At 31.8% G+C, this 9,328-nt stretch overlaps 1 long non-coding RNA gene across 1 annotated transcript in view; it reads right to left on the reverse strand.

Annotated features, from left to right (window-relative positions):
- Positions 1 to 9,116, reverse strand: part of LOC106467296 — a 31,919-nt gene extending 22,803 nt beyond the window's left edge. Inside the window, exon 1 of the long non-coding RNA XR_001291326.2 lies at positions 9,052 to 9,116. This is a non-coding gene — a long non-coding RNA (uncharacterized LOC106467296). The remainder of the gene's footprint in view (positions 1 to 9,051) is intronic.
- Between the last annotated feature and the right edge of the window lie 212 nt (positions 9,117 to 9,328).

Consider the following 9,328-nt stretch of genomic DNA (forward strand, 5'->3'; position numbering starts at 1 on the left):
GGTCAATGTTTTCCCTAAAATCAGGTCAAATGTAAGTGTAAACTCCTCATCAGAAGAGACACGCTTCACACCAATGATGCTATTTGATAATGGTATAAACTGGTGAAAACTCTGAGTTCCAGGCCATGTGTTACTTTGCTCAAACCTTTCTTTAAGATATTCCCACACCTCAGTCATCTCATCTTGTGAAATAAAGAATGTTATTACCCCCTTTAATTTCATCTCTGCAAAACTCAAAAACTTCCCTTGCTGACAAAATTTTGTTTGATAATGGTCTTTGAAGACTGGCCCTTGCAGTTAAGCATTTAATTGTTTCTTCTTGTCTAACTTGTCAATTAGCTGGTTGATAAATTAATTTACTGAAAACGAGACAGCAATTAACTGCACCATGTCAATAGTTATCCACTGTTGAAACCTCATGTCCTCCTCGTCAAAATCATCTCTTTCCCCACTTCCATCATTATCATTATCGGAAAGTTTTTCTTTGATATAAGCTCTCAGATTTCAAATACCTGGACATCTGTCACACAGATGAAGCATACAGTCTTTCTTATCTGTGTTACAAATAATCATATCGATGAGTTCATGGTAGGACTTATCCAATTTAACTGCATTCAGCATCAAAGCAATGTTCTGATGCAAACTGAATGTGTCATAGAAGAGCCAACAAGTACATACCATTTTGGCCTGAGGCTACAAAATTTGGAAAATTGGGATATTGTTTTTTTCTTTAAATGCCTTGTAAAACTCTCTAAGTCTACATAGGAAAAGTCTTTTTTGCATATGGATATTCCTCTGAAGGCTTACAAAGTACTTTTTACTCAGCATCTGTCAACTATACTCATCATCACAGTAGAATGCTGTAATCATTTTTTCAGTTTCTTTCGACACTGTTTTCCCCCGTTTCCTTTCTAGTAACTCCATAATTCCTTTCCCCGCAGCTAATTTCCTAGCCTGCGAAGCCATATATTCTGAAACATTAAAAATTTCACAAGTTTTCTTGATTAACCAAGGTGGCACCATTGGCAATATTTGAATTTTTTAGCCCGGTTTAAAATTTTCAATTTCTCATTCATCAAGAAAATCAGTGAGTCCAGATCCTTGCTCTTCTGTTCCATTATGGCAATAGTTTGTCCAGAAGTTCCTTCCTGTACTGGAACTTGAATGAAATCAGCAGCTTATCGTCAATTTTTGCTCTTCTAACTTTTTCTCTATTATTACTTGTTTAGTTTTTACTTCTCACACGAGATTTTTGAATGGGATGTCACTGAGTGAAGCTTAACGTAACTAACACCCATCTCAATTAATGATGAATCCAAACTTTCCCTGTTTGAATCAAAAGAATAGTCACATTCAAAACCCGGTTATGTAGTATCATCTTTCTCTTCTGAGGAAAATGTTCTTCCTTTTTCAGACAATCATTGATGTTAACACGACATGAATGGTATAACTTTTGTCCATGTACAATGTGTTTGTTAACAGCTCTAGCATTAGTTGCCAGTTAAAGGCATATTTCCCTCAAGGAAGACTTCACAGCTTACTTGTACTTCTTAAATAGATCGCAGCACTCCCTTTGAAGTTGAATATACATCAATAATAGTTTTTGTTCATGATGTAAACATATTGTTTGATCATTATTAAACGTAATGCCTGTTCTCCATGTTAATACCTCAATTTGCTCAGTATCCAAACTATGAACAGATTTCAATCCAGTAGCTCTTATATTGTCCAGTAAATGGCAATTTTCTGAAAGAGTCCTGCCAATTGTAGTCCTCATAAGAGCACATTTTCAAGTTTAGAATAAGTTAAGCTACCAAGCAAAGATATGAATATAATGAATGAACAGTTGACCCTATTTATGTTAGAGGAAGACAAGCATTGGTTGGTCTTGTGAAATATTTAATTATGTGAGAAAATTGATGAAAGGAGTGACTAAATGCATTCATAGATAAACTGTATGCAAACGTGTCAAAGACAACTGTTGTTATTTCAATAGAAGGAAATTTGAGTAAATGTATCCTGATTCATTCATTAGCTCACTTCAGGAAGTGTTATTACGAGTCCCATTCAATGGATTATGCAAACATTCAATGCCTTTAACAAAGGAATTACTCATTACATTATTTCATGATTACACAGTTCAATACTGACTATACAATCATTTGGTGAACAGAGATTAACCTTTTTTTCTATAAGGGTGACATCAGAAAACAATTAATACTATCAAAACTGACTTTAGAATTGCATCAATCTTCTGTAACTCATGTAGATAATATTGTTTTATTATAGAATTAACCTCAATATAGCTTTAAGCACTCTTTGAAATTGAACAACAATTTTCAATATATCATGTGAAATAGAACTTAAGCATACTTGCTTTATAATTTAGTAAATTTTCAGAGGACTATTACTTTGGAACAAGAAAAAAAAAACATCTCAGGTTTTTAATGTAGTAAACTAGATGGTTTGAAGAGTATTTGCTCCAAATTTGGTGTTGATAAGTTTTGTCATACATTGGATCCCAATCATTTCAAAAACAGGGCATGAACCTTTTTGTAACTTAAAATTCCATAGTAGGGGGTTTAAAGAGTAACTGGGGGGATTGTTTTAGAATACAAGTAAAAGCTGTTTCCATATTTGGATTCCTTATACTTGAATTAGGGGGGGGGGGAATCTTGGTCTAATTTCAATAAAATTGGGTAAAATTATGAAAATAATTACAATGGCATAGGGTATTTGTGAAAATCAAAAATAGCCACCACAAACATTTTTGACCAAATTTGACTAAAATTCAAATGTTTCTATTTCCAGAAGGAGAAAGAATTTTGCAAAAAAAATTGCAGGTATACTTAACGTATAGCAAGGAACCATCACTTAAAAAATTGGCCAATTCTGACATGTATACTTTTTTTGCTTGGTGATTTGACATGGAATGACACTTTTGGAGAATCAAGCCTTGTAGTTGACATGATTTTTGAGTTTACAATCACCACTTGTAATGTTCTTTATTAGTTGACTAGCTGGAGTACCTATCCATCGGACAGATGAAATAAAAACACATTTATATTAAAGGATTGGTAATTGTACTTCTATTTATTTTTCTTAACATAAAAAACATTAAAAGTGCAAAAAAAATATATAAAGGTACCAATACTGAAAAGAAAGACATACTGTTTTCAAGAATTCTAACAATAGTGGTTACATAGCTCAATCTAATGCTGAGGGATATGCAACATTGGTAGTTTTTCTGAAATTAGATGGGGGGCACTCCCTCCCCCAAAAAAAGACCCCTCAAAAGTCATCATGTATCACTGTGTCAAGTTTGGTGCTGATTGATTGATAAATATGAAAACTTATAAGGAACAGATACACACACACACGTTAATGTTTATTTATATAGATAAAAGTACCAATATTGAAAAGAAAGACATACTGTTTCAAGAATTCTAACAACAGTGGCTACATAGTTCATTCTAATGCTGAGGGACATACAACATTGGTAGTTTTTTCAAAATTAGATATGAAATTAGAGGGGAGTCCAAAAACCATCCCCCATAACCATCCTCATATCATTCTGTATCACTGTATCAAGTTTGGTCCTGATTGATTGATAAATGTGGACACATATAAGGAACACAAGTATATTGATGTATATTTACATAGATAATAAAAAATCAATGTTAGTAGCATGTTCAATTTTTCATAAAATGTCCCTTCCATAATGTTTTCTTATATAAGTGGAAATATGAAGAAATAGCTACCAAGGCAAGATAATATGACTTAAATCAGTGCCATAAGAATGGTTTGCATACTTCTAGGTCAGAAGAATGATATATACGCACACAGTTTCAGCCTATGTAAAAGGAAAAAAAACATCAGGAAAATACATTAAATGTGTTTCGTCCTTAGCATTCTCCTAAATTATTTGAATGAGATCTGTTACATTTTCTTGTTTTCTTTTTGTCAAGTTTCTTTTATATACTGGTTACTGTCAAAAGTATAAAACTCAACTGACTTCTATTGATTTCAATAACAAATCATAATTTTTGACAAAATAGGACTTTTTTTTTCATCAAATGGTACTCTAAATGCATATTCTTAGAAATCTAGCCAAAAAATTAGGGGCGTAACCCATTTAGGAAAAAAATACAACACATGAACTTGCAAAAAAAATATAATTTGACAGTATTGGGAATAATTTGAAAAATTACCATTACAGATTGGACATGGTACAACTGTTTGAGATTCACCCATATTCCTCATCCTAAAGAGTTGCTAGATGAAAACATTAATTCAACTTGTTAAGAAAAAAAAAACTGGGAAGTTTATAAAATGATAAAGCACAGACACTAAATAATATTTACCCAAGGGTTTTAAAAGAGGTAAAGGATTAGATATGTGAGCCATCTGTCCTTAAACAGTGGGAAGATGCCAGAAGTTTGCTGTTATTCCTCTTTTCAAGGGAGGTGATAAGAACTGTCACAATGATTATAGCCCTATTAGTCTTACATTAGTGGTAGGAAAAGGTTTTGAAAGTTTGATGAAAAGTGCTTAACAGTTTAAAATGTTGTTGGATAATCAGCATTTCTTCATTAGAGGAAAATCATGCCTTATTACTATTTTGACATTCTTTGAAGAGGTTACTGCTTGTGTAGATGAGGCATACAGATCTCGATTTTCAGAAAGCTTATGACAAAGTGCCACATAAAAGGCTTGTGAAAAAAGTATTCTCTGCAGATGTGGATGACAGGTTGGCTCATTGGATAGAAAACTGGCTAGATGCAAGAAAGCAGAGAGTTTTTATAAACTGGTCTATTGTCACAAATGGAATGCCTCAGGGTTTAGTGTTAGGACCTTTGCTCTTTTTGAATTACATTAATGACATAGATGAATGAATGGTCAATAGATTATTTAAATTTGCCAGTGACATTAAGGTTTTGGATGTCGATGGCTGTGAGAAGGATGCTATTGCTTTACAAAAGGATTTGGATTATTTGGTGAATTGGAAGAATAAATGGCAGATGATTTTTAATTATAATAAATCCAAGATAATGCATGTGGAATATCACAATTTCAAGTAGGAGTATAAGTTTGATGGGAATAACCTTAAGTGTTATGGAAGAAATGGATCTTGGTGTTCTGGTTCATCAGTCTTTTAAGCCATCCAAGCAATATACTGTTGCTAATGGCAGTTCAAATAGGATTTTAAGTTGTATCTACAGAAATACTGAATACTAGGCTAAAGAGGCTATAATGTCATTGTATGGATCATAGGTTAGGCCACATTTGGAGTACTACATTCAGTCTTAAGCTCCTTACTTCAGAAAAGACAATGAAATTTTGGAAAGGGTTCAGAGAAGAACTACTAGGATGATACTTGGTATGGAAAAGTTGTCATAAGAGGATAGGTTAAGATCTCTGAACTTGTTTTCTCTTGAATTAAGATTGAGGTGTTTAAGAGTATTAAAGGAAGTGATAGTGTTGATGCAACATCTTTTTTGTATTTAGTGTTGAGAACAGTATGACTAGGAGACACAAATATAAATTCTGGCATAGCAGGAGTCACCTTCAGTAACACAGCATTAGTTTTCTTAACAGGATGGTTAGCCTTTTAGATGTGGTAGATGCAGTTAACAATAGGGAGTTTAAGAGGAAGCTTGATAAGTATTTCAATGACAAGGACTGGATTTGTGTTTAGTTTAACTTAGCAAATTGAACAGCCTAGATGGATCAAAAGGTCCCTTGTTGTCCTTTAGTGTTATATGTTATGTTAACCCTGTTAAAGTTATTCCCATCAAAATAACAGTTACAATTTAAATTATTATAATAAATGTGCATTACCTTATATTTATTGTAATTAAAAGTCATTTGCCAGTTATTTAACCAATTCACCAAATGATCTAGATCCTTTTGTAAAGCAGCAGCATCCTCCTCGCAGCCATCGACATCCAAAACATTAATAGCATCAGCAAATGTAAACAATTTCTTGACCAGTTTTTTATCTATGTCATTGATATAGATTAAAAAAAAGAACAAAAGTTCCAACACTCAGCCCTGAGGTACCCCACTTACTCTGTACATTGTGAGGGCAGGTCCTGGCATAGATGATAAACTGTACTTTTTTAAGGAGAACTTTAGCACTAGATATAAATTTGGCTTTAGTGGATGAGGGATATCAAATTGATATCAAGACTCATTTGGAGTGTAGTTTTCAGTTCTGATTTCCTTATCATAGAAAGGACACTGAGTTGTTGGAGAGAGTTCAGAGAAGGTCTACTAATATGATTCTGGGGAAATTTGGCTATCATATGAGGGCAGGTTGAGATCTCTTAATTTGTTCTCTCTTGAAACAATAAAAGTCCAGTGTCAGACATGAGGGTGGATGCTGTCCACCCACCATTTCTGGGAAAATGTTTTTTTTCATACTCCTACCTGTATTATGACTTGTCTTGAATAGTAGTTTTAAAATGATTGAATTTTGCTATTCTATCTCCACATTTGTTAACTGTATTTTCTGTAAGAGTATAACTATAAGAGGTCAGAGTTGATCTAGCTGAAGTATTCCAAATTACATGGGAACAGATAATAAGTGTTTTGTGTTGAATACTTAGGGCAATAGGACAAATTTAAATGATATGGAAAGGTCAGGCACACTTTCAGTTGAAGCAGTTTCAGTTCTCAAATACGGTGTTAAATCTATGGAACAAAATGCCATCTAAAGGAACTTAAGAAGAGAACTGATAAATATTTGAAATATCAAGGCTGGATTTACTGAATACTTATCTATTTGTTAAGAAAGTTTGAGAGTTAAGACATTTTTGAGTGATCAAAAGGCCACTTAATGTCCCATAATCTATTATGTAGTATATTTTGACACAAGAAGTTTAGAATCAAAGTGGGTTCTTATGAAGTCAAAGTAAAGTTAAAGAAGTGACTAGTAAATCATTTTGACAGTAGAAAGCAATAAGTCATAGTAAGAGGTCATATGTTTCTGATTATAAGATGACTAGTGGAATCCCTCAGGGGTCTTTTATTGTTTATTATTTATGTTAACATTTCAAATAGTGTTTTAAATCAAAGTTCTTATTTCTAAATTTATTTACAATAAAGTATCTGGAGTCTAGAGAAGGTTCAAATGGAAAATTTGTTCTAATGTTGAGAAGGGTGAAGTATTCCTCTTGGGGTATGTGTGATATGAAATAACTCTTACTCTTGTATGAGGAAAACATTAGTGTGGTTCAAAAACAGAAGGATTTAGGTGTCACTGGTGATTAAAGTTCTTAGTTGAGCAGTTGATTGTGATAAAATAAAAACAAATATTTTTATAGCAGCTTGTAAATTTAATAATAAAACATTATCTTATCCCTAAAAGTTAAATAATATTCAAATGAGGTCTCAATCAATTAAAAATACTGTGTGCAATTTTGGTACTCTTATTCCAGTCAACACAAAAAAAGATTTCAACAAGCCGGAAACAGTGCTGATATTGGCTATTAGACTGATATCTAGTTTTAGTTACAAAGAAAAGCTTCAGAATTTGAAGTTTCTTTTCTTTGGATGAAGAAAACCTAGAAGTAATTATATTTATATGTCTCATATTGTTAAGACTTGAATAAACTGCAAATTAGTGGTCTGAGTAGTGAAATTAAAAACAAAAGAAATTATAAATCTAGAATAAAGTAGTTAATATTACCAGCATAACATTAGTATGTTCAACTTCCTTTAAATGTGGGAAGCTTCATGGCTAAACTCAAACTTGTTTAATTTTTGGACAAAGTATGTTTCTGTGGAATATATGTAGTTTGTCTGATGACACATCATGATGGAAATAATAAAATGTATGAGATCAGAGTTCTAAGTTCTAGCTTATTTTCAGTGTTATTATTACTAGTACAAAGTGGTGCTGGACCGCTGTTAAAATTGTAGAAGTATTCATATTATAATTTTATAAAGTATAAATGTTAATTTAAATAATTGTAAATTACCATTTTCATACAACAGTGTTACATGTGTACTATACTATACTAATTATTGTAGTCTAAAACAAGTAAAAAATAAACATTTTCAAAAAATGAAGTAAATGTAGGGATGGCTAATATCAATCCTTTGAAAACAATGCAAACAAGATAGTAGGAATGGAATTTGCATCATCCCTACATAATATCATAAAAATAGAATGAATTAAACTCAACTATGATTGAATAGTTTTATATATATATACATATATATATTTGTTTATTCTTGCCTGTGCTATTATGTAGGGATAATGCAAATGTCATCCCTACTATCTTACTTGCATTTTTTTTGAAGGATTGATATTAACCATCACAACATTGACTTCCTTTTTTTTAAGTTTTTTATTTACTTGTTTTTTTATTTTTAATATAGTGTTTCAACAAACATGGGAAGGTTGTACTTATAACCAACTTTTAAATACAATGAGGTTCCAACTGTGGTATTTATCATTTATCTATTATTGGTTGGTAATTCCTGTTTCATCTTGTACTTAAGCTTTTTAATGAAACACCAAATTTCAGTAAGAAAGCTAACTTCAGGGATTAATGATAACATCGTTTACACTGGAATTATGTTGATTTTAATTATTATTAGTTATTTATAATACTTTAAAAAGCGGATGCACTGTTTGAAGACCACTGTTTTGGTTTTTGACTTTGAGTTATCATGTGATAAAAATAAAAAAAGAAGCAGAGCCAGAAGAAATGAGAACAGGAAATTCAAACTTTTTTGCCATGATATTTACAAAGTATAGTGTTGTAAACTTCTAATGATCTATTGAAGAGATATTTAAAATATAATTTCGATGAGCAATCCATGCTCTCCCAGCATACTAATACAAGCAGTGATACCGCCTGCCTGATACTGATAGTGAAACTGTGATAGTGTACTCTATTCTCTTGAAATATAAAGTTCTTCCTATATCACCCAGCTCTAATATATTTATTAAGAAAATTACAAAATGTTAGCAAATTTAAAAAATCAGTAATTAATGTAATCAAAGTTAAGTAATTTTCAAATATTTTTTATACAAACCTTTCTTTTTCAGCCGTTTCAACATAGGCCATTATCTTCGTTTACCTCATTTGCAAAAAGCGCCATCTAGTGCGTTAAATATACAATTATATATGAAATGAAACCAAATTATTATTTTTTTTTTTGCAAGTTATGGGGGCGCCATCAGCAGATGACATGCCCCCAAATTCCCTGACCTGATTTAGTTGAAATATATACTGCCATTTAACAAGAAGTTAGTAGTTACATATACTTTTTATTATTATATATATAGATATATATTTTATTATTATTTTTT

The sequence above is a fragment of the Limulus polyphemus genome, unplaced genomic scaffold (assembly GCF_000517525.1).
Source record: "Limulus polyphemus unplaced genomic scaffold, Limulus_polyphemus-2.1.2 Scaffold2558, whole genome shotgun sequence".
NCBI lineage: Eukaryota > Metazoa > Arthropoda > Merostomata > Xiphosura > Limulidae > Limulus > Limulus polyphemus.